General features: G+C 37.8%; 1 protein-coding gene across 1 annotated transcript in view; it reads right to left on the bottom strand.

The window, feature by feature from the left end:
* The window catches only part of ccdc142 (coiled-coil domain containing 142), a 37,282-nt gene extending 22,743 nt beyond the window's left edge, over positions 1-14,539 (bottom strand). Inside the window, exons 1-2 of the mRNA XM_026279724.1 lie at positions 13,952-14,539; positions 13,772-13,826 (exon numbers count right to left, since the gene is read on the bottom strand). The gene's annotated coding sequence lies outside the window, so the exon portion shown is untranslated. The remainder of the gene's footprint in view (positions 1-13,771; positions 13,827-13,951) is intronic.
* Between the last annotated feature and the right edge of the window lie 11,690 nt (positions 14,540-26,229).

Consider the following 26,229-nt stretch of genomic DNA (forward strand, 5'->3'; position numbering starts at 1 on the left):
ACTTTATTTTGATGGTCAACCAACAGATAAACTGACTATAAGTGTCTTTGCAAGTACATCATCTTATTCCACCATACTAGATTCAACCATTCTTGAGCATACTAATACTCTATGAGAGTTAGTTGACATGTAGTTGAAAGTTGCTTCCAGCCGATTGATTGGCCGATTGGACCATCAAAATAAAATGTAACTGTATAAAACATTTTTTTGCATTTTTTAAGAGTATTAAGCTCACATCAATTAATTAACATTAGCTCCACAGGAAACACTCTAATAACACTCAACATCTAATCACTCTCAAACTGTAGTAAGATATTGTGCAGATCTTAAATAAACAATGTCAAGACATGATAGTCCATTATACTGTAAATGAAGTAGAATTAATAGGAGTTCATTGTGTGTTATAAATAACCACACTCTTAAACGTATAGCCACAAATACTTAAGCATTATGATGTATTTTAATTGTTGTTATGATTATTCATTAATTTATATAACATATTTTTCATTTTTATAATGTATTATGCATTTATTATAATGCCTTAAGAATACCCTTATAATGCATTAAAAATACAGGGTTCTTAAAAAGTGTTACCATTTCGGTTATCTCAGTTGTTTGGTGAACTTGTGAAAAAAGGGAGCAAGAGAGAAAAGAAACGTAACGAGAGAGAGGAGAAAAGAAAACAGTGACTACGTTTACATGCAGCCAATAACCCATTCAAAACCGGGATATTAGCAATAACCCGGTCGTGCACGGCCATGTAAACACCGGCAAAAACCCGGATATTATACCTGGGGTACCCCTTTTCTAACTCGAATATTTGGTCTTCTAAACGCGTTTCGGCATATGCCCATCAAAATGTGTGTTCTGCGCATATTCTATTCGCAAGGAATCTTGGTCTTTTGAGTCTTTGGATACAGGAAGAAGAATCGGAAATGACGCATATTGCGTATTACGTCCAGACGCTAACCGTGCGTCACAAAAACAAGGAGCTTAATAAAAATCCTAATTTTAGATGAAAATTTCAGAAGCCACTTAGGCTTCTGCATCTGAACTCTTTATATATATATATATATATATATATATATATATATATATATATATATATATATATATATATATATATATATATATATATATATATATATACACACATACATACACACACACACACACACACCTTAGTCCCTCATTTCAAAATCTAGAAAATTAAAATAAATTGACATCAAAGTTCAGTGATGTGCAGTGACGATTCGAAGATGAAATGAAAATGTGAGTCATTGGGTCTCACTTGTTCATTATTAGAACACTGATATTTACAACTGTCACCAACAGAACTGTCTGTTGTTTTCTGTTTGGGATCAGAAATGTCAGAATAAAAGCAAATGCTGAAATTTCAATGTTATTGAAATTCTCCTGATCCTGTTTAATCATTTTAATTCTGCACTCTTGTATACAGTAAACTGAAATTAACAGTGAAACCAGTGGTGTAGTCTATGTGATATGCAGGTATTCACCATATACCCACACTAGGAAAGCTCAAGGATTTGCATATACCCACTTAAAAAAGTAAGCGGAAACGTAATAACAATTTTTTAACAGACCCTTCCAACTTTCATACATAAATTCACCTAGTCTATGTTGTGAAGCACCGCCATTTCTTATGTCGACTATTGCTTTTTTGCAACTCTTGCACAGCAGTGGGTGTGTAAATAAAATAAAAATGAACTAATGTGAATCACTAAAGGAGATATGAAATGATTACACTTTCAGTTTTAAGCCTGCCTCTGAAGCAGGCTGCAAACAGATGACAGGAACATTGTGATATAATGATCCAGATAAGGCTGACATTATCCTACACAGTACAGAAATATAGGCTGATGCTATCAAAGCGTTATCTGATACGTCAAAGTAGTATGCGTTATCATTAACATAACTGTAATAGCAGGGGATTGTTGGCATGCAAGAAAAATGAGTGATTTCAATAAACAAAAAGTTAATATTAAGTTACTTACAGTCTTACATTGTCTGACTGTAACAGTATTGCCTGATTTTGCTCTATTTTGTCAACTAAAATAGTTTCAAACAAACTCACAGCTGAGCCTCTGCACATCTCCATTCAAACACAGCATTGTTTCGTTCGTGAATGAATGAACGAGTCAATTCAATTATCCATTCATAAAGACAGTCACATGCTTTGTTCCGGAATAAATCAGCCCTTCAAACTAATCAATTGAGTGAATGATTTAGTGATAAATTCGGTAACTTGCCGCCACCTAATGGCAGTTTTAGTAAAAATAAGTATAATTTCAATTATTTAAATCACTGAATATTTCTATATTCAAAATGTTATATTTCAACAATATTCTCAACATCAATGTATGAAGTTAATTGCACTCATGCAACCTCTGAGCCTCATGAAATGTCTGTAAATACCGACAAGCCACTTTTGTGTTCTTCTGTGCACACTGTAGTGCAAATTAATTTTGTTAATACTGATTTTATTTGATCAATAACTTACTATTCTTTTCCCATTGTTTCAATTAGAAATGTTATAAATAAATATATATAAGTATCAGAGCCCTGTTTAGTGAGTGTGGTGTTGCTTATTAGTTGCTCTGGGATGGGTGAATATGAGGCTGGGAGGGAGAGAGAGAAAAAAAATTTTTTAACCCCTTTCACACTATACTCACAAAAAACTAGATTTACACCACTGAGTGAAACGTTTGCATGATACTGAAGGGGTCATATGATGTTGCTATAACCATTATTTTGTGTATTTGGTGTAATGAAATCTGTTTATGCAGTTTAAGTAAAAAAAACACACATTATTTTCCACATAATGCACTTTTGTGTTCGATACGACGATGTATCTTCAGAGATTTGACGATACAAATATTGATACAGCTGGCCCTTAGGGCTGGGATAAACAATTATTTTTTAAACGATTAATCTAGCGTTTATTTTTTCGATGCATCGATTAATCTAACGATTAATTTTTCCAGACTGATTCGATTTCGATTATCTCCCCATTAATTGACTACTAAAAATTTATACATGTTGATTTACATATCTGAATTAGCTATCGAATATTTTAGTAATCGAGTATTCTACCAAAAATTCCATCGATTAATCGAGTAATCGGATAAAATTTGTTTTTGCTTAATTAAAGTGCAATATTAATTATGCAAGAGAAAATAAGACTCCTGGGTCTCTTAAAATGAACAACTAAGTTTCCTTTTTTAGATTTTTTTTATTTATTTTTTTAAATGCATAGAATGCAATGCATACATCAAAAATAAGCATTTAATTATTACCCATTGTTTCTCTGTCTTTACTTGTACTGTGAACAATGACAATAAAGTTGACAGATGAATTAAGTACATTTAAGTGCCATTCAGTTGGGGTTTTAAATAAAGCATTTTCTGAGATGCACATTAAACACATAAAACATTAATTTATCTTTTAATTATTTAAAATGTACTTAACTTTTTGGTAAACAAAGGGGATTTACTATAAAAAATAAAACATGGAAGAAATGTTGTGTGATTAAAACTTAAAAAAACAAAGTAAGATTTTTTTTTTTTAGTAGTAGGCTATGTACATTCTGCTGAACAACAGTCTTTAACCGGACTTTTATTTTGACGGGTTGGCGTGCCTTTACAGTGTGATGTGACGCTAGTTTTACACAACTCAAACGGTCAAATGCTCATGAAGTGACTGTCAGAGCAGTTCTGGAGATGTTGTACATGTGTTCACGTCTTATTTAGAGAGACAGCAGACGCTGAATTCACTGCGAGCTTCATGCGCGCTTCAGTGTGTTTAATGAATAAAGACGCGCTTCTGATCCATTCATTAAAGAGGGGGGTGAAATGCTCGTTTTCACTCAATATCATGTTAATCTTGAGTACCTATAGAGTAGTACTGCATCCTTCATAACTCCAAAAAGTATTTAGTTTTATTATATTCATAAGAGAAAGATAGTCTGTACCGATTTTTCCCGGAAAAACACGAGCGCCTGGAGGCATGACGTGTGGGCGGAGCTAAAGAATCACGAGCGCCAGTTGCTTTGAGAGCGTTTGGAAGCTGTGACAGCTGTGAAGGCTGAAACTGAACGAGAGCAGCAGCAAGGACTCGCTCCGAGCGGGGCTCGAACCCGGGTCTCCGATGGGAGGCGGACGCACTAACAAGGAGGCAGAGATATTTTAAGCAGTTTTACTCACCGCCTGTGGTTCCAACACACAATCGTGACCCTTTTTCGTTGGGATTGCAACATCCTTAAGAAATAAACGATACGCAAATCCGTCGTCAAACTGGGCTTTGTTTGTAAAACAAGCATTTTAAAAAAAGAAAACAAACACTTGCACAACTCCGTTGATGCTCTGAGTCTGTAAAAATAAACTCCATTCACTGGTCCCTTAATGCTGTTTTTTCTTTGGTAATCTGTGCAGGGTTGTCTTGCCCTGGCAACCAAAAACACACTCCTTTTGTGACATTTCGCGACGCTCTCGCTCTGATCAGTGATTGTCTGTGCACAGCCTCTCTCTGCTCTGCTATACGGGAGTGCGCGCTCTTCCGGCAAACGTGCCCTCAGGACCCATATAAGGAAATTCCGCTCCATCTAACGTCACACAGAGCCATACTCGAAAAAAACTTTCAGAAACTTGTGAATACTCCTTCAAACGTACAACTTAATTTTTGAATTGGGAATCCAACGTACAACTTAATTTTTGAAATGGGAATCCATCTCTTTAACAGTGTAAAAAACTCAGTATGCATGAAATAGCATTTCACCCCCCCTTTAACAAAGACACGCAGAACATGCAGGATTCATATTTAAACAGAATATGGGCCCTATTTTAACGATCTGAAACGCAAGTGTCAAAGCGCGAAGCGCAAGTAACTTTGTGGGCGGGTCTCGGCGCTGTTGCTATTTTCCCGGCGGGATAAATGGCTCTTGCGCCCGGCGCAAATCTAAAATGGGTTGGTCTGAAGTAGCTTCATTATTCATAGGTGTGGTTTGGGCGTAACGTGAAATAAACCAATCAGAGCGTCATCCAACATTCCCTTTAAAAGCAGGTGCGCAAGTTCCATTATGGATTGCTATTATTATGGCGTATTTACCAGGCGCACACCAGGAGCGGTTCACAGCCGAGGAGACTGATGTTCTTGTAAGAGCAGTGAAAGACAGAGAAGTTGTGTTGTATGGTGATGGGAGAAACCCACCCAAAATACACCACAATGATTTCCGTCATCTCATGTGTTAATATTTTTTTTAGTGTAACAATTTATGATTTGCAAAAATAACTGTTGCATCTGTGTAGATTACATGAGCAAAGTGTATGCGCGTTGTGCACGCTATACATTATGGTCAAGAATGCGCCCTTAAAATAGCATAATGAACAATGCGCAACGCGCCAATGGGCCCTATTTTAACGATCTGAAACGCAAGTGTCAAAGCGCGAAGCGCAAGTAACTTTGTGGGCGGGTCTCGGCGCTGTTGCTATTTTCCCGGCGGGATAAATGGCTCTTGCGCCCGGCGCAAATCTAAAATGGGTTGGTCTGAAGTAGCTTCATTATTCATAGGTGTGGTTTGGGCGTAACGTGAAATAAACCAATCAGAGCGTCATCCAACATTCCCTTTAAAAGCAGGTGCGCAAGTTCCATTATAGATTGCTATTATTATGGCGTATTTACCAGGCGCATGCCAGGAGCGGTTCACAGCCGAGTAGACTGATGTTCTTGTAAGAGCAGTGAAAGACAGAGAAGTTGTGTTGTATGGGGATGGGAGAAACCCACCCAAAATAGCGTCGGTTAAACAGGCGTGGGAGGAAATAGCCACAATTGTTTCATCGATTTTTTTTCCTGGTTCCTGACGGACAAACCAATTTGTCAGATGTCCTTATATACATATATGACCTCAAACATGTCTGATCCTTAATTACTACAATTAGCCTGAATAATTTGTAAGCTAGATTTATGCCTATTTTTTCACATCTTCGTGGCACACCACAATGATTTCCGTCATCTCATGTGTTAATATTTTTTAGTGTAACAGTTTATGATTTGCAAAAATAACTGTTGCATCTGTGTAGATTACATGAGCAAAGTGTATGCGCGTTTTGCACGCTACTACATTATGGTCAAAAAAGCGCCCTTAAAATAGCATAATGAACAACGCGCAACGCGCCACTGACTTTAGACTAGGTTTTTTCTGGTCAGTGGCGCAAATGTTTAATGGAACAGCAAAATAGCACCAGGGATTGTTTGCGCCGGAACACGCCTCCTTTTTTTGCGCTGAACCGCCCAGGGAGCGCAAGTTCATTCACTAGTTTATTGACGTGCGTCTGTGGAGGGAAAAGCGCGCTTTGCGCGGGTGCAAAATAGGAATGACACATGCGTCGGTGTACAAAGTCAATTGTGCTGGGTGCAAGATAGGGCCCACTGACTTTAGACTAGGTTTTTTCTGGTCAGTGGCGCAATTGTTTAATGGAACAGCAAAATAGCACCAGGGATTGTTTGCGCCGGAACACGCCTCCTTTTTTGCGCTGAACCGCTCAGGGAGCGCAAGTTCATTCACTAGTTTAGCGACGTGCTTCTGTGGAGGGAAAAGCGCACTTTGCGCGGGTGCAAAATAGGAATGACACATGCGTCGGTGTACAAAGTCAATTGCGCTGGGTGCAAGATAGGGCCCTATAATATTATATACTTAATATTTACAGATATTAGTTCATATCGTGATTTGATGTAAGTGCAATGAGCTATTTTTGATTAATTCATTCAAAATTTGGCAAATTCCTTGCCATTCCGCGTTAAACTGTAAATTCCGTTTTTATGACTGGATTCCGCGATTCCCTCCCATAGACAGTAAAAGAAATGGACACAGCGACCTCATTGAAACTCAATTGAGACAAGTGAAGCCTGTTTTTAGCTATTTTTAGCACTTCCGATTCTGACGCGCAGACTCAAACGAAGCTTGACGACGTCAGCAACCTGTCTGACAGATGTAAACATTCTAGTAGCTGTGCGTGAAAACTGCCATCGTTAATCTTGCAGAGACGGCGAGCTTGAGCGGGGAGTTCTTTGGCGTGAGTGAGCAGGAGTAAGTATTCTGATTAATTATTTTGTATAGTATTTTAAAATGTAACGCCAATACGCCATATTAAGTTAATTGCCTGCGAGCTTCTCCTCCTGTCTGTACGGTAATGCGACAGAGAGTCACGTGGTTATGACGCAATCGTTAGCCTATTTTTACAAAAACTGTTTCTACGGGCCATAATGTAACATAGAAGGTAATGGAGCCCTTTATACATTGTTGTGTATCTTTAGAAATAAATAATGGACAAATTGAGTCTTTAAACGCCTCAGATGTAAAGTTATTCGCTGTCAAAGTGACGCCAAAATGAATGGGAGGTCAATGGGATGCTAACGCAAGTGAAGTTCTGCTACAAGATGGCAGCACCCGGCCGACTTCAACTTCCGGTCGACTTCCTTGCCGCCTGTTCCCTCCGCGTTTTCTGCATCTCGGAAATCAAAGCGCCCTAGTTGTGGTATGCCAGCTCTATCTTGCATTGGACATATGCCACGACGTTCTCTTTACGTTTGCCCGCGCACTCAAATCAAAACACTGCTGACTCCTTGCAGTATGCGCCTTAGGACGCAGAGCTTGTGTCTCCTTCCGCTTTGTGAGTGACGTAAACGCGTTGTCACATTAAAAAAAATCATTGCCAAAGAACCTGATGTGAGATTTAAAATAAATTAAAAGAGGCTTCGAGGCAGAGGAATTTGCCTCAATCATTTTTTGTAATCGAGTTACTCAAGTTACTCGAGGAATCGTTTCAGCCCTAATCTGAATGAAAAAAACATTAATTCCTTAACATTGCAATATATGTTTATTGCTCTTAAAATGACAAAATAAAAGACTGACTAAGAATGCATTACTTTGCACTTGTATAGAGATAGCATTCAATAAAACCTTGAAGCCTTGAAATCACATAGCTTACTGAAACAAGCTTACTGAACACATAGGGCCTAGTTTACTGAAAAAAAGTTCTTTCCGATGAAAATAACAACAACTTGATGTCTAGCATTCAATAAAAAAAGGTCACCCAAAATACTTGTTTAGAGCAGTTGAAAGAATACAGTAACCAATGTAAACTTGAGGGCTTTAAGCTAATACAGAAAGTGCTTTTCCAAAAAAATAAATAAATACAAATTAACAGTGGGAGCCAACAGCCTGTCATGGAGAAAAAAAAAAATATCTGAATGCTCCACGTGAAACTTTGGCTTTCCACCCTTTTTCTAGCGAGTTTAATGATTTTGGTTAATATGCACGAGAGAGAGAGAGAGCAAGACAGCACTCGTGTAGTTTGAAGACTGAATGCACGAGCGCGCGTTAAACTTTGGTGTTTCGCCCTTTTTCTATCGTGTTTAACCCTTGTGGATTGTTCAAATTCACCACCCTTTCGAGTTGTTCGTGGATGAAAACATCCACTCAATTAAACTGCTGTAAAAATGTATCAGATTCATATTTTTTCAAGAATCTCACACACACACAAACACTATAATTTGCTGTTATACTCCATATAACTCCATATACAAGCCAGAAACTAAGCCTTTTTTTGCACAGGCCTATCTAAAGGGTTAATGGTCCCACCTAGTGATCAACTGTAAAAATAACAAATTTTACCTCTTCCCAAATGGGGAAAACCACAAACAATCAAGAATGCATGATTATATGGTGTCATGGCTTTGCAATCAAAAAATGTCGTGCAAAAACAGCCACCAACAACTAATTAGGGAGAAAAATTTTAAATCTAATGCTGCACAACAACTAAAAATGCATCAAAGCCAATGTTGCTACTAATCTTTGACATGCCCAAGACTGTTATAAAAAGTAAAAAAAAAAAAAAATCCAGCCACAATTACTTTTATATTGAAAATATGTAATTTTGTGTGCCCCCAAACCCCCCCCCCCCCAAATCAGTGACATCAATATATGGGTCAAAATAAGATTTGTCACCAAAAATCATTCCATTAGCTCAAACACAGAGAAAGTTGTGGTCAAAATAAGACTCAACTTTACCCCCTAGTGGACGAAAACGTCCCCAACAACCCACAAGGGTTAATGATTTTGATTAATATGCACAAGGGAGAGAGAGAGAGAGAGCAAGAAGCGCTCGTGTTATTTGAAGACTGTGAGTGCGCGCGCAGCCGGGGCTCTCTCTCGTAGTCATTTTATTCTACATCACTCACCGATCAAATAAGGCTTTGACAGCCGCCAAAAAAAAGATCAATGCAGAAAAAACCCTGGATTGGTTATATAACGTTGGAGAGAATGTTGATCCGGCCATCGCGTATATTCAGCGCACATAAGGTAAACGTTTTGCAAACATTTTTTAGAGAAATAAAAACAGGTTGACGAATCGATGCGCATATTTTGCGTCTACGTATTTTTAGCGTCAACGTCATCGATGACCTCGACGCGTTGTCCCAGCCCTACTGGCCCTGTATCAATATTGTGGCACGTGCGCTGCAGTGGACTGCGCTTAATTTGAATACAAGAACACAATTAAAAAACTGAGTAGAAAAATGTAGGTTTTCAAAAAAAATTATGAATACAGCATAATATATAGGCTACAACAAGGTTTAATCTGGACACACAGGAACACAGCAAGGGTTGCCTGATAGTAATCCCCGAAACAGAGGTCACAAAAGAAGTGTGTTTTTGGTTGCCAGGTCAAGACAACCCTGCACAGATTACCAAAAAAAAACAGCATTAAGGGACCAGTGGATGGAGTTTATTTTTACAGAGCATCAACGGAGTTGTGCAAGTGTTTTTGTTTGTTCCCTGCATTTCGAAGATGCTTGTTTTACAAACAAGGCCCAGTTTGATGACGGATTTGCGTATCGTTTATTTCTTAAGGATGATGCAATCCAAACGAAAAAGGGTCACGATCGTGTGTTGGAACCGCAGGCTGTGAGTAAAACTGCTTAAAATATCTCTGCCTCCTTCTTAGTGCGTCCCTTCCCATGCTGGAGACCCGGGTTCGAGCCCCGCTCGGAGCGAGTTGTTGCTGCTGCTGCTCTCGTTCAGTTTCAGCCTCGGGATCTGATTCTGGATCATAAATAAACGGCTGAATCTGACTGTAAGCCATGGTTTGTTTTGGATGATGGTTTTTCCCTCACGGTAATGTCACAGTTTCCACATGCTCTCAACGCAAAAGTATACTGGCGCTCGTGATTCTTTAGCTCCGCCCACACGTCACGCCTCCAGTCGGTCGTGTTTTTCCGGGAAATATCGGTACAGACTATCTTTCTCTTATGAATATAATAAAACCAAAGACTTTTTGGAGTTATGAAGGATGCAGTACTACTCTATAGGTACTCAAGATTAACAGGATATTGAGTGAAAACGAGCATTTCACCCCCCCCCCCCCTTAAGCTATTTAGTTTATTATAAAATAAATAAATAAATAAATATGAAATAAATATGCAGGGGAGCGCTAAAAAGTTTGTCCCTAAATGTCTGAGTGCACGCGCAACATGATCTGTGTGAGTGACTGTGTGTGTGTGTGTGTGTGACTGTGTGTGTGTGCGTGTGTGTGATGAAGTGTATTAATTTAGAGCTCTTCTTTTTATTTTATTTTTAAAATGTAGAGACTGCATTCATTTGTGCAAAGATAGCATACCATCAATGTTAACATGATTTTTTAAATAAATTAATAGGAGTACATTACAATATAAATGTATTATAATGAGTAGCCTACATTATTATTTATGGGCTTAAACATAAAATGCAAACAATCAGAATGTTGTACCTGGTGGGGATTGCCCAATGCAAACATGAAATGTATGCTATTTCCTATATTGCGGTACAGTTATGGAGTCTCTTCATAAAGCTGTTTTATTGAAAGTTGTATTGTGTCATGGCCTCTGTATCGTGATACGTAGTGTACCGTGACTATGCTGGTGATACACAGCCCTATTGATGACGTCATAATATGCTAATTAGATCAGTATATTTACACCCCACATAAACTTTCGGTCATGCCCAACATTTTTCTAATTCACAAAAGATATCTATATTTAAGCCCTTTTAAGCCACAAAAATGTGAAATCTTGATGTCAATATATTTTTTTAAACCTGGGACCTTAAGGGTTTAACATACGATTGTGACAATATATGGTTTGTGTTTTTCAAGTCATCTTCAGGTAATAAATAAAGTATTTGAACAACGCAGAGCTAATTGACAGTTTCTATACTGTAAAAAATGCTATGATAAAAAGTGTTTGTAGTATATAAAAATTAATAAATCATTATTATTGATTATTGTCCTGCAGTTATCTGATTTCTAAGCCAATTAAAAGCTAGAAAATAAAGTTGCCTATACACTACCAATCAAAAGTTTTGAACAGTTTTTTTTTTTTTAAATAAGTCTCTTCTGTTCACCAAGCCTGCATTTATTTTTTATCCAAAGTACAGCAAAACATTTATTTTAATGTAATTTATTGTAATTTCAAAGCTAAATATTAAGCATCATTACTCCAGTCACGTGATCCTTCAGAAATCATTCTGACATTCTGATTTGCTGCTTAAAAAAAAAAAAAAAAAAACATTTCTTGTTATGTTGATGTTGAAAACAGCAGAGTATTTTTTTTTCAGGTTTCTTTGTTGAAAAGAAAGTTCAGAAGAATAGATTTTTTCAGAAATAGAAAACTTTTGTAACATACATCTCTTCATAATCACTTTTAACAAATGTAAAGCATCCTTGCTTAATAAAAGTATTAATTTCTATAATTTCTTTTCAGATAAATAAAAATTATACTGACTGTAAGCTTTTGCATGGTATGGTATATAATGTTAGAAAAAGCTTTTTTATTTCACACAAATGCTGATCTGTGGATCCTTCTTTTCATCAAAGAATCCTGAAGAAAAAAAATTACTCAAGTTTTTTAAATATTGAAAAGATTTCTTAATCCACATTTTAGAATTATTTCTGAAGATTCATGTGACACTGAATTCTGGAGTAAGGATGCAGAAAATTCAGCTTTGATCACAGAAATAAATTACGGTTTAAAATATATTCAAATAGACAGCAGTTATTTTAAATAGTAAAAATATTTCACAACATTACTGCCTTTGCTGTACTGTGCAGGCTTGGTGAGCCAAAGAGACTTTATAAAACATAAAAAAATTTGTACTGTTCAAAAACAGTTGACTATTTATATAGGTTACAGAAATGTTATATTGTAATATATATATATATATATATATATATAGTATAGTATGAACGCAATAAGAGTTTTGGGAACAGGGATGAAATTATTCTCTTCAACCATCACTGAAAGAAAATTGAAAAGCGCAAAAGTATTAACAAACTACTTTTATCTTACCATGAATATCCATAACAAGCTCTAGTGTTTCCTCCGCAATATTACATAAGTATTAAATAATCACAGCAGCAGCCTAAAATATGTCTATATTATGTAACATAAGTTCAGTTAATCAAAAACATTAATCATTGAGCCATAATCATTTGTTTCAGTCTTTTCGAATGTAACTTCCCATGCCGGAAGTGCCTCCTATAATTAAAAAACGTAGGCCGAGGCTCGGTAGGAAAAGAATGGATGAACTACATTTTAAAAGCTAATGAAAATGTTAGCCAAAGAAAATGTAGGACAGCCACTGATCTATAATAGAGAAAATACCATTTCGGCAAGTAATTAATAAAAATGCCTGTTAACATTAATAAAGTTGGCATAAGTGACAGTATCCTATTTTTAAAGACAACAAGCCACAGGACAAAAAGATTAAAAGGCGAACATGGCACCTGCTAGTGTGTGTGGTTGTGTGCTTTTTTGATATCAGTCTGTCCCTCCTGTGACCACCGGCGGCGCCAGGGGGGGGGTGCCAAAAAACGCCTTGACCCCCCATTTGACCCCCCACCTTCTTCCTGATTACGTATATATATCCGGGATAAAGAGCCATAGACTGTATACAGCTCGTCTGAACCGAACTGATTCTTTTGATGATTGATTCTGAACTGATTTCTTTGCTAGTGTTATGAGCGCGGGTAAACCAACGGCTTGAATGAAGAGCAGTCATCGCAAATGACATTACATCCAGCGCAAAAGAACCGGTGAACCGTTTTCTTTCTTTTTTTAACTGGTTTTATTTGATCGAATTGTCCGAAGGATCCGGTTCACTTGAGCACCTGCTCCTTTGCCCCTTAAGTGCACTTTTGTCAGAGCAATTTTTTTTTTTTTTAATAACATTGCCTTTTGTGAATGCCTGCCCACGCCCAATCATAATATTAGTACAATTTATTAATAATAATTTAGTCATAAATAAAATGACCAACACGACGACGACCTCATGGATGGATGGATGGATGGATGGATCTATACGTGAATCAGCAAGGAATGCAAACTGCTTTGTTTGCAAACTGCAATTGATTAATTAATTAAAAACAAAGAAGTTGATATGCTGTGTTGTTTTTGTTGTTTAGTAGCAGTAATATGCAGTTATTAGCCGTGTCCACTGTATTTTTTGTTGGTTTTCATGAGACCCCCTTTGAAATGACCAGGACCCCCCAATCAAAATTGTCTGGAGCCACCACTGCCTGTGACATGCCTTAAGCATGAGCCATTTCTAACTCGAACCAACAACATCCCTCCTCGACAACAAATCAAACACGCATTAGAAAGATGATATGGACAGTAACACAGTTATATTGGTAACAAAATTATAGTAAATCTGAAAGTTTACCTGTTCATCTCAAAAGAAAAGCAGACTTAGATTTCATCTCTGCTACGAGTCTAGTCTATGAAATACAAATGAATAATAATTAGCAGAAGAATGCTTTACGATACTTGTTTGCTACATACAAATAATACTCAAGTATAAATAACATTACACGTGACAACAAAACACTAGGATGAGACTTACCTGTCGCATGAAAACATTCAAATTGTGATTTAATCCAGCTATTAATTTTAGCATCCACCCGTGTCTGTATCCTCCATAATTTTACTCTAATGCTAAGAGGCTAACTGTTGTTAACTAGCGAGCACACAACTATGCTCGGCCCCGCTAATAATAGCATTCTTCTTCTTCTTCTTCTTCTTCTTATAGAATTTGCGGAAGACTAGTCGCATCCGTTAATAATAAAATCATCCCAATAGTCACTTATTAGTGCTGATGATAAACCTTCAGTTCAATAGGCCAAACCTATTAAAAGGAAGACACCTATTTTGAGGGATAGGTTAGTTAATCTTCAGTTAAGCACATATACAGTAATTAGCATAGCCTGGGGAGAGCACATAGCCAACAAGAAAAAGAGAACTATGGTTGTGTCTCAAAGTGCGCGTTCTCGTGCATCCAGAAAAAGGCAGATGCATCGATACTCGAGACCACGATCTGCAATGCAGCGATTAGCTGGCGGCAAGACAGTTCCTTTTACTGTCGATGTTAACATAGGATGTTAATGACATATATAATTCTTCTTCTTCATCTTTTTCTTCAATGGCCGTTCACTCCTTAGGAGAATTGCCGCCACCTACTGTATATCTTGCGCACATGGGTAAAAAAAAAAAATATATATATATATATATATATATATATATATATATATATATATATATATATATATATATATATATATATATATATATATATATATTGCCCCACCCATCCCAGAGGATCAGAGCCCAAGCTTAAACTGAGGCTGCGTGTTCAGTTCCTTCAGCTTCCACACTGGTCGTCTTAACCCCTGAAGACAAAAGCATCACGTTTCTAATCCTCAAAAGCTAGATCCCGTGGTTTAATCCTGTAAACTCTCGACAGTAGGCTATACTTTTAAGAGCTGATGGATCTGAGCAAATTCTATTTGGCTTAACCTGTTCTTCCCATTGCAGTCCTACTATAGCAGTTCATTCGGTAGAATATATAAACAATTTGTCACTTATTCTTAACAAATATATTTTCATCTTAAATCTTGGAACATACACTCCTATGCCCATTTTTTGTCTGATTGGGTCTTTTGTTCCATCAGTATAGATCTGTATGAAAAAAAAAAAAAAAAATTATATATATATCTCATAAAAATCTCATTTCAACAATTCAGGAATATTCCATACTGATATCCCATTTAATGGCATGTTTGCACTGATTACTTCATTCTTCAAACCATAATCCTTGACCCACTGTTCATATTTCCATCCAAAACTATTCCCTCCATTCTTTTTATTTGTATATTTTCTTTATTCCCAAATGTTTACAAAACGTACATAAATTGGAAAATGAAATCCTGCTTTGAGCTCTTCTCAATTACAGGAGTGAAATGTCAGTCTGAGTTGGGCGAGCAGACACACATGAACACACATGTCTGGGCCCATATTATGAAAAATCTTAGTGAGTTGCTCTAAGAAAATAAGAAGAAATGTGGTTGTTTCCTCTTAAAATTAAAGAAAGGATGACAGTGAATTAATAAAACACGGATTAGATTGTGCAGGGATCATGGTTGAAATCACATAGCGCCAGAAATGAAAATAATCACAACATTAAGATATTTGGCAACTGGGAAAATGCAACTATGCAGCAGTGATGATTTACAGTAGGTCTGTCACAACCTTCTATAAGCAAAGCGATCACACAGACAATTACAGCACTTTCAGATCTTATTTATATGCAGTTCATTGCATTTCCATTGTACATTGCCACTTTGCAGGCTCAAAAAAAACTGCATTTATGCATATAGCAGGCTTCCCTGGTGTTGTTGGAGTAATTGATGGAACCCACGTCTGAATTATTGCACCGTCAGAAGACAAGAATGCTTATGTAAATAGACAGAGGTACTGTACCATAAAATAAATGTTAAAGTTGTTTTCAGTGCTGATTGAAGGATTTTAGACATTGTTGTGAATGCTGAAAGGTATATTCAAGTTCTAGAACAACATATGCTCCCATCCAGACGTCATCTCTTTCAGGGAAGACCTTGCATTTTCCAACATGACAATACCAGACCACATACTGCGTAGAAGAAGGATCAATTTAGGTTAAACCCAAATCTGACTCCATTTTATTATTTAATCTGACTCCATTTTTGTATGACCTTGAATTTAGATTGAAAGGCAAACTGGTTGATTTTCTGTCACTAATTATTATTATTATTATTATAATTAGATTATTCTAGATAACTTTATATTTATATTATATATTAAATACTTTATATTTACTCATTCATTAGGAATCTATGTCGCTCAGGGTGTATAATGCCGGCCGATGTATATGTACCCAATGATCACAAACTCTCCCGTCTGATCATTAGTCAGAAGTTGTGACTAACTATTAAATAGACCGCCTCATGCTTGTCATTCTTTAAATAATGGTTCTGTTTAGCCTCCTACAGTCAACTATGTAACAACTTAGTTAAAGCTCAAACAATAATCAGAGGTTATGGCTAGCACTGTGAAATATGCAATTCCAGTCGTGTTTTACCTAGCCCCCTATAATTAATTTAGTTACAGTACTGTATATAACAACTTGAATATAGTGAGACAACAACCATAGGTTATGGCTAATACTATAAAATATGCCCAAACCATGTGAATACTCCAATAGTATTTTGTCTATCCCACCATAGTAAATGTTACTGCATAACAACTTAACTAATGTCAGGCTGTTAGTCAGAAATCTATAATCTCACTTGATGTGCCCCATGCTCCATCTAACAAGATATTTAGTATGTACTAATCCAGTGGTTTTCAATCCTGGTCCTGGGGACCCACTGCACATTTTGTATGTCTCTCTTATCAGTTCACTTCATGGAGCTCTCTCCTAATGAGCTGATGATCAGAATCAGCTGTGTTAAATAAGGGAAACACACAAAATGTATAAAGTGGTGTATAATAAAGTACCTGAAAGTCATACTCAAGTAAAAGTACAGATATCTTACCAGAAAATTACTTTGGTGGAAGTTGAAGTCACAGTTTGGAATATTACTTGAGTAAAATTCTTAAAGTATGTGCAAAATGGAAATGCTAAATGGAAATGAAGCATATATATTTTTCATGACTATGAAAATTGTAGAGTCACACGGAAGGTCAAGGGCTATATGACCAAGAAGGAGAGTGATGGGGTGCTGCACCAGATGAACTGGCCTCCACAGTCACCGGACCTGAACCCAATTGAGATGGTTTAGGGGTGAGCTGGACCGCAGACTGAAGGCAAAAGGGCCAACAAGTGCTAAGCATCTCTCTAGGAACTCCTTCGAGACTGTTGGAAGACCATTTCAGGTGACTACCTCTTGAAGCTCATCAAGAGAATGACAAGATTGTGCAAAGCAAAAGGTGGCTACTTTGAAGAACCTAGAATATGACATTTTCAGTTGTTTCACACTTTTTTGTTGTGTATATAATTCCATATATAATTCCACATGTGTTAATTCATAGTTTTGATGCCTTCCGTGTGAATCTACAATTTTCATAGTCATGAAAATAAAGAAAACTCTTTTTATGAGAAGGTGTGTCCAAACTTTTGGTCTGTACTGTATATATATATATATATATACTGTATATATAATGGGAAAACAATAAAGGCCCTGGAGGGTGAATTACTGGTTGAAGGCAATACTGGTTACTGGTGTCCACGTGTTCAGGTGAGGTGCGCTGGTGCTTGGTGCTCCGCCATCCGTACTCTGTGCTTTCCAGTGCTGGGTGTCCGTGCTGTGCTCACACGCTGGAGCTGGCTGGTCACACACTGCTGTCTGGAAGAAAGGAAGACTATTAGTTATCGCGGTATTCTTCATGTCTAACCAGTGTGTGTGACGCAGTGGCTTTTGGGGAGCCTTCAAAGAGGGTCAGATGACATTTCCGGGGTTTGGCGGTCAGTCCAGCCCAGCGTAGCTCCACCAGCACCCTGTGGTCCTCCCAGCTCTCCGAGTGCACAATGACGCCGTCCAAGTTAGCAGCCGCGTAGGATTGGTGGGGCCTCAACAGGATATCCATCATTAGTTAGGGCCCCATGGAGGCCGAAGGGGAGAACCCGGTACTGCCAGTGGCCACTGGGGGTTGAGAACGCAGTTTTTGGCTTGGCCTCTTCTGTCAATGGTTCATTCCAGTACCCCTTGGTGAGGTCTAGGGTGGAGATGAACTGAGCTCTATCCAAGCGATCCAATAACTCATCCACCCACAGCATCAGATAGCCGTCAAACTCCGAGACTTCGTTGAAGCATCGAAAGTCATTACAAAAGCGGAGGGTGCAGTCAGGTTTTGGGACCATGACGATGGGTCTAGACCATGGGCTGCGTGATGGTTCTATCAGCCCTAATTTCAGCATCACAGGCTGGCAGGCTGAATGGCGGCGGCGAGCAGCTGGTCGAACCCCGGCCAGTCTCTCCCGAGCAGAATGGGGACAGGGAGGTCCCTCACGACTCCCACTTCTAGGGCCAGGTGCCTGGGTTGGCCAAGATGGTGACACGATGCGCGGGGACATGGCGCTGCCTGAATCCAGCTGGGCTTGGAAGGGTCGTCCATTACCTTTTACTTTCATCTGCGGCTTCCAGCCAGTGTGTGTGAGACGCGGCAGCTTTTGTAGCTGATGAGCTTGATGAGGCTCAGCTGTGGCTGGCCAGCCCGTGCTTAGTGCGTGCGGGTGTTCCTCCTTGGTTTCCAGGGCGACGCTGATGAGAGCTCAGGACTCGCGTCACATTATATAAGTTCATACATACTTGAGTAGCAAGATTGTGTTCAGTTTCAACTATTTCTTCCATTTCATATTTTGTTGGGTAAGAATAAGAAGCACTTCTTCCGTTACTTAGTGTCTTTCATTCCACCGTATACGAAAACATTTTTTTGGAATCTGCATCTGAAATAGCATGTATTTACACAGTTTGTGTATCTCACAGGGGACATGGATGCATTTAAACTGCAGATTCAGATGTATAAAAAGGCCTCGTGTTTTGTTTTTAACATAAACGTTGAAACTGATATTTGAAATCATTTTAAAATTAAAAAAAAAATGGTCAAATGTGAAATTAAAAAGCCAGTAGGTGACAGCAAGTGAATGTTAATGAGTGAGTCGTTGAGATTCAACACATTCATTCAAATGGCTGATTCATTCAGAAACAAAGCATTTGACTGTGTTAATGAGTGAATCACTGAATCATTTATGCAATAGATTCATTCAAAAAGCTGATTCATTCAATAAGTAAACACCATCCAAAGTCAAAGTCACCTTTTATTTATATAGCGCTTTAAACAAAATACATTGTGTCAAAGCAACTGAACAACATTCATTAGGAAAACAGTGTGTCAATAATGCAAAATGAAAGTTAAAGGCAGTTCATCATTGAATTCAGTTATATCATCTCTGTTCAGTTAACTAGTGTCTGTGCATTTATTTGCAAGTCAATGATATCGCTGTAGATAAAGTGACCCCAACTAAGCAAGCTAGAGGCGACAGCGGCAAGGAACCGAAACTCCATCGGTGACAGAATGGAGAAAAAAACCTTGGGAGAAACCAGGCTCAGTTGGGGGGCCAGTTCTCCTCTGACCAGACGAAACCAGTAGTTCAATTCCAGGCTGCAGCAAAGTCAGATTGTGCAGAAGAATCATCTGTTTCCTGTGGTCTTGTCCTGGTGGTCCTCTGAGACAAGGTCTTTACAGGGGATCTGTATCTGGGGCTCTAGTTGTCCTGGTCTCCACTGTCTTTCAGGGCAACAGAGGTCCTTTCTAGGTGCTGATCCACTATCTGGTCTGGATACGTACTGGATCCGGGTGACTGCAGTGACCCTCTGATCTGGACAGAGACTGGATCTGGTGGCCACGGTGACCTCGGAACGAGAGAAACAGATAAATATCAGCGTAGATGCCATTCTTCTAATTATGTAGCAAGTACACAGGGTGTTATGGGAAGTGTTTCCGGTTCCAGTTTACCTAATTAATGCAGCCTAAAAATCCTTTAACGGATTTGGATATTAAAAGCATATTAGTATTTTATGTGTATGCCAGGTTAAAGAGAAAGGTCTTTAATCTAGATTTAAGTTGCAAGAGTGTGTCTGCCTCCCGAACAGTGATAGGGAGGTTATTCCAGAGTTTAGGCGCCAAATAGGAAAATGATCTTCCACCCGCAGTTGATTTTGATATTCTAGGTATTATCAAATTGCCTGAGTTTTGAGAACGTAGCAGACGTAGAGGATTATAATGTAAAAGAAGCTCATTCAAATACTGAGGTGCTAAACCATTCAGGGCTTTATAAGTAATAAGCAATATTTTAAAATCTATACGATGTTTGATAGGGAGCCAGTTCAACTTGTGATCGATATGATGCATCTTCATTCACTGCTACGTACTGATGATGGTCATATAAGTACGATTTAAACCATGCTAATGCACTTCCACTGATGCCAACAAAGTGTTCAAGTCTATGCAAAAGTATGTTGTGGTCAATTGTGTCAAACGCAGCACTAAGATCCAATAAAACTAATAGAGAGATACACCCATGATCAGATGATAAGAGCAGATCATTTGTAACTCTAAGGAGAGCAGTCTCAGTACCATGATAGGGTCTAAATCCTGACTGGAAATCCTCACATATACCATTTTCCTCTAAGAAGGAATATAATTATTTGGATACCACCTTTTCTAGTATCTAGGACAGAAAAGGGAGATTCGAGATTGGTCTATAATTAACTAGTTCTTTGGGGCCAAGTTGTGGTTTTTTGATAAGAGGCTTAATAACAGCCAGTTTGAAGGTTTTAGGGACATATCCTAATGATAATGAGGAATTAATAATAGTCAGAAGAGGATCTATGACTTCTGGAAGCACCTGTTTTAGGAGCTTAGATGGTACAGGGTCTAACATACATGTTGTTGGTTTAGATGATTTAACAATTTTATACAATTCTTCCTCTCCTGTAGTAGAGAATGAGTGTAACTGTTCCTCAGGGGGTATCATTTTTGGTTTTTTTCCCTCTCTTTCACGTCTATACCGATCTCACTATACAGTTGTGTGAGGGTGTATGTCTAAGAGTGTGTATGCCTTCATTTTGCTAGGCATGGCAAATGTTTTCATATTCATGTTTTAATTCTAACTGTGAAGCAACAACATTACTATTAAATGTGCTATATAAATAAATAAAAGTTGAAGTTAAGTTCAAATTCCATTGTATTTTGGTGGCTTGATTGTGTAAACAACTTCACAAACATTGCAACAACAAAAAATATTATTTTGAAGAATGTTGTGGGCAATTTAGTCAGCTTTTTCTTTGAACTGGAAAGAAACTTTGAGAAGAAGGATAATGGAATGGTCTCCATTATAAATTGTCTCTGTCTCCATGCAATAGTAAGACTTTCCTCTCTGTACACATATCCTTAAGTACAATTTAGCCTGTTTTATTTGGTGTCCCCTTCAAAACTTGCTCGTGAGAAATGTTATGTTTATTGTCCCCCCCAACATTTTGATGAGATTTTCGCCCCTGGCTCTCACTCCTATGGGACGCTGAAGGCCCAGGGAACAGTAAGCTAGTGTAATAGTATCAACTAATCATCAAGAGATCCTATACTTTGGGTCCCTTTGATGCGGCCACTAAAGCATACGAGTTGTTCCGACTGCCTGAAGGTGGTGGAACGTTCGATGTAAATTCTTAATGCCCTAACTGGGCAGAGAGGGTCAAGCTCCACAGCATGTAGTCAAGTCAAGTCACCTTTATTTATATAGCACTTTAAACAAAATACTTTGTGTCAAAGCAACTGTACAACATTCATTAGAAAAACATTGTGTCAATAATGCAAAATGACAGTTAATGGCAGTTAATTATTAAATTCAGTGATGTCATCTCTGTTAAGTTTAAATAGTGTCTGTGCATTTATTTGCAACCAAGTCAATGATTACACAATCATGTAGAGCGCTTTAGGGACATACTGTACCCACGTCTTGGCTTTAAGAAAAACTTGGGAGTTGTTGGGCCCAAACTCAAGACAGGCAAGGTTTATCAAGACTGCCTGCAAGTCACCTACTAGTCGCCGCAGAGTGAATTTCAGTGACAGTATTTCTATCTTTGCAGACTGGTAGTGGCTTAAAGGGGGAGCCCTTTTAAGGCTCTCAGGATGTGGGTCAGTTCCATGTGAGGGTTCGGGGTGGACGGAGCCTCCTGGATCCCCTCAGAAAACGGAAAACTGCCTATAGGAGTGTGAGATGCTGGTCCTGACTCATCCATGGCCTGGAGGAGTTTGGCCTGAAAGACCTGTAGCACAACCATGGTGACAGTGGCAAGGGAACAGAACGCAGAATGGAGATGAAACCTTTTGAGAAACCAGGCTCAGTCGGGGGGCCAGTTCTCCTCTGGCCAGATGAAACCAGCAGTTAAATTCCAGGCTGCAGCGAAGTCAGATTGTGCAGAAGAATCATCATTGTGGATATGCTCGGCCCTGGCAGTTTTTAAAGCCTGTCCAAACTTTAGCTTGCAGTGATTGTCCATGGATGTATTGTTAAAAATCTTTAGAAGAACAATCCAAATACAATAATATTTAATGGTTTTTGTAAAATATGCATATTTTGCACTGCACTTACATGAGAAACCCTTAAACTTTTATGACTGAAACCAGTTGATCTTTTATTTTGGTGGAAAACTATAGTTTCTATTATAGTTTTACTAATGTGTCTCATTACAAGAGATTTGTACATTTGTTCAGTGAAAATGTTCAGTGAACAGTTCGAGAATGGAACCTGCAACCATGGGCGCCGTAAGGAGAAGGGAGGTTAGAACAATTCCAAGGGCCCAGCATTTTTTTTTTTTTACCTCTGGGAATGTGGATTGTGATTTCTACTGAGGGGGGTCCTAAAATGTTAGAACCAACAGCTTCGTGCATATAGTGTGGTTGTGCTTCTGGTGATCCTCGAACGTGTCTCAGCTCTAGGTCCATTCTGATGCCGTCCCCTCCACTCTCTCCTACTTGTGCGCTTTCTGTACTGTCTTGTATAAACAAAAACAAAATAACCAAAAATAAATCCTCATAAAATATCAACTTTGATATTGTGAAATATTTTTAACTGAAAACTGAATGACACAATATTTTCACTTTACAGTTCAATAACAAGTTGGGGTGGAAACAAAGTGCACAACACTATTCATTAAACACTTATTTAATGTATTTAAATGAAAGTTTACAATATGAACAAATTATTCACAAGCAGTGTCAGAGCCCCCATTTACACTGTTTTAATCAGAACACTAACTATACAGTGTAGTAAAACAAGTCAAATCAAATGAAGTACATTTTTATTAGACTAAGTAAATTCACAACCTAACACAAAAGGTCAGTGAATCTCTACCAGAGGTGACAGTGCTATGTAGCAGATGAACATTTTCTTACCAATGTGCCAATAATAAGCTGGATTGTTGATGACTCTACAAGGGGAAAGAAGAAGTGGTTTACTGAAAAGTTATTTTAGTAAAAAGAATTACATGTTATACCATTCCTTTAAAACAGTGGTTCTCACTTTTTATACCAAGTATCAGTTCAGAAAATATTTGGCTCTCTAATTACCACCATAATGACCAACATTAAATTTCAGCAGAGTAGTACTATTCAGGTGAAGTAAATAATAAATAAAAAAATAATGCCGGTTTATTCCTAATAAGAATATTTATTGTTGTCAGCCACTTTAACATTGTAAATATACAGTTTGAACATTAAAATTGCACTGTGTGTACATACAGGTGTATGAAACACAAAAAAAAATAAATCAAAATTTATTGTAACAAAAGTTACATAAATTTAATTTACTTAAATGAAAAAAGAAAAAAAAAACTTACTCAAGGATTAAATTAAAATGTATTAACAATATATTTAATTGAGTGATTCCTCTAGGAGGGATAGAACATTTTGAGAATTATTGTTGTGAAATGGCACTCCCATAGGAAAGAAAAATCAAAAGCGAGATCTCTTTAACATCTCAAATACTTCTCCTAGACAGAAATTGGGTTACTTTAAGATCGAATGGAAATTTTTGCTTGAGTCTCCTGCTTCTCAAACTTGTCTCTTGAGACAAAAACTCTAACAATCTCACAATGGTCCCCATTGCAGCGTTGATGGTGCCTTTTCCAGATGTGTAAGCTGCCCATGCTTCACGCACTTATGCAACCCCATACCATCAGAGATGCAGGCTTCTGAACTGAGCATTGATAACATCTTGGGTTGTCCTTGTCCTCTTTAGTCCGGATGACATGGTGACCCAGTTTTCCAAAAAGAACTTTGATTCGTCTGACCACAGAACAGTTTTCCACTTTTCCACAGTACATTTTAAATAAGCTTCGGCCCAGAGAAAACGCCATAAGCTTCTGGATCATGGATCAACAATGTTTTCTGGAAGTATTCCTGAGCCCATGTTGTGATTTCCATTACAGAAGCATTTCCTGTATGTGATGCAGTGCTTACTATGGGCCTGAAGATCACGGCCATCCAGTATGGTTTTCCGCCTTTGACCCTTAAGCATTTTTACGCAATTTTTCTCTGAGCGTAAAGTTGCTCCTTTACGCTTAAGGAAGCTTAAGGAAACCAGTCTGACACCATGGTATAATGAGCATACTCACACCCTAAAGAGAGCAGCCCGAAAAATGGAGCGCAGCTGGAGGAAAACAAAACTTGAGGTATTTAGTATTGGTTGGCGGGAAAGTAACCTATCCTACAGAAAAGCATTAAAAACTGCTAGATCTGATTACTTTTCTTCTCTTTTAGAAGACAACAAACATAACCCCAGGTATTTATTCAATACAGTGGCTAAATTAACGAAAAATAAAGCCTCAACAAGTGTTGACATTTCCCAACATCACAGCAGTAATGACTTTATGAACTACTTTACTTCTAAAATCGATACTATTAGAGATAAAATTGTAACCATTCAGCCATCAGCTAAAGTATCGCATCAGACAGTGCACTATAGACACCATGAGGAACATTTCCACCCATTCTCTACTATAGGAGAGGAAGAATTGTATAAACTTGTTAAATCATCTAAACCAACAACATGTATGTTAGACGCTATACCATCTAAGCTCCTAAAAGAGGTGCTTTCAGAAGTCATAGATCCTCTTCTGACTATTATTAATTCCTCGTTGTCATTAGGATATGTCCCCAAAACCTTCAAACTGTCTGTTATTAAGGCTCTCATCAAAAAAAAAAAAAAAAAAAAAAAACACAACTTGACCACAAAGAACTAGTTAATTATCTTGAATCTCTCTTTTCTGTCCAAGATTACATTCCTTCTTAGAGATAGAATGGTATCTGTGAGGATTTCCAGTCAGGATTTAGACTGTATCATAGTACTGAGAATGCTCTCCTTAGAGTTAAAAATGACCTGCTCTTATCATCTAATCGTGGTTGTATCTCTCTAATAGTTCTACACTGTAAGCAATTGCTGTAAATTTACAGCTGATTTTCAACACTAAAATACTGTTTTCATGTTAAACAGTTTAGTACTGTAGTTCGCAATGCATTGTGGGCTCCTTAAACCGGAACAACAAGACAGAGGCCCTAAACAGTATGCTGATGTTTTAAATTACAGTACAATACAGTATTTTTTTGAAACTGCGTATTGACTGGGGAATTTGGAGCATGGTCAGAAGCTTGTTACAACGTTAATATGTTTAAATTGAGGCTACTGCTTTTGGTCAACTTTAAGAAATACAGAAATAATTTGCCATTAACTCCTGGAGGGACTTCGGGAACCATCATTTGGATAGGAGATTGTCCAGAACAGGATACACAATTTAGATGACGTGCTGCACATCGTTGAGTGTTCTTCATCAACAACCATCTGGTCTTGCAACTACAAATTAAACGGTAATTCAAATCTTATTCATATTGCCAAGAATGCTTGATATCAAACTTATAGTAGCTTGTCTTGCTAGGGATTTGAACATGTCATTTAACAGTGGGGCTTAGATTTGAATAGCCAAAACCATATTACTTTTGGGTGGTATTTTATTTAATTTTGGTAATGTTAGCTTTTCTTTCACTATCTTAACATTGCAACTCGGTTAAGGTTAAACTTTTCTGCATGATCACTGGTACGGTGTAACTAAAAATCAGCCAGCAGCCGTAATCAAGACTAATACATGTTTGTAGATTTTCAGTCTACAAGGAATTTGCCATTGGGCAATAACAAAATGTTCCCGTCAGATCTGTTGTCATAACTGTGCCATAATAGTGACATACAGTACGGCA

This window comes from Carassius auratus, chromosome 14, assembly GCF_003368295.1.
Source record: "Carassius auratus strain Wakin chromosome 14, ASM336829v1, whole genome shotgun sequence".
In the NCBI taxonomy this organism is placed as follows: domain Eukaryota; kingdom Metazoa; phylum Chordata; class Actinopteri; order Cypriniformes; family Cyprinidae; genus Carassius; species Carassius auratus.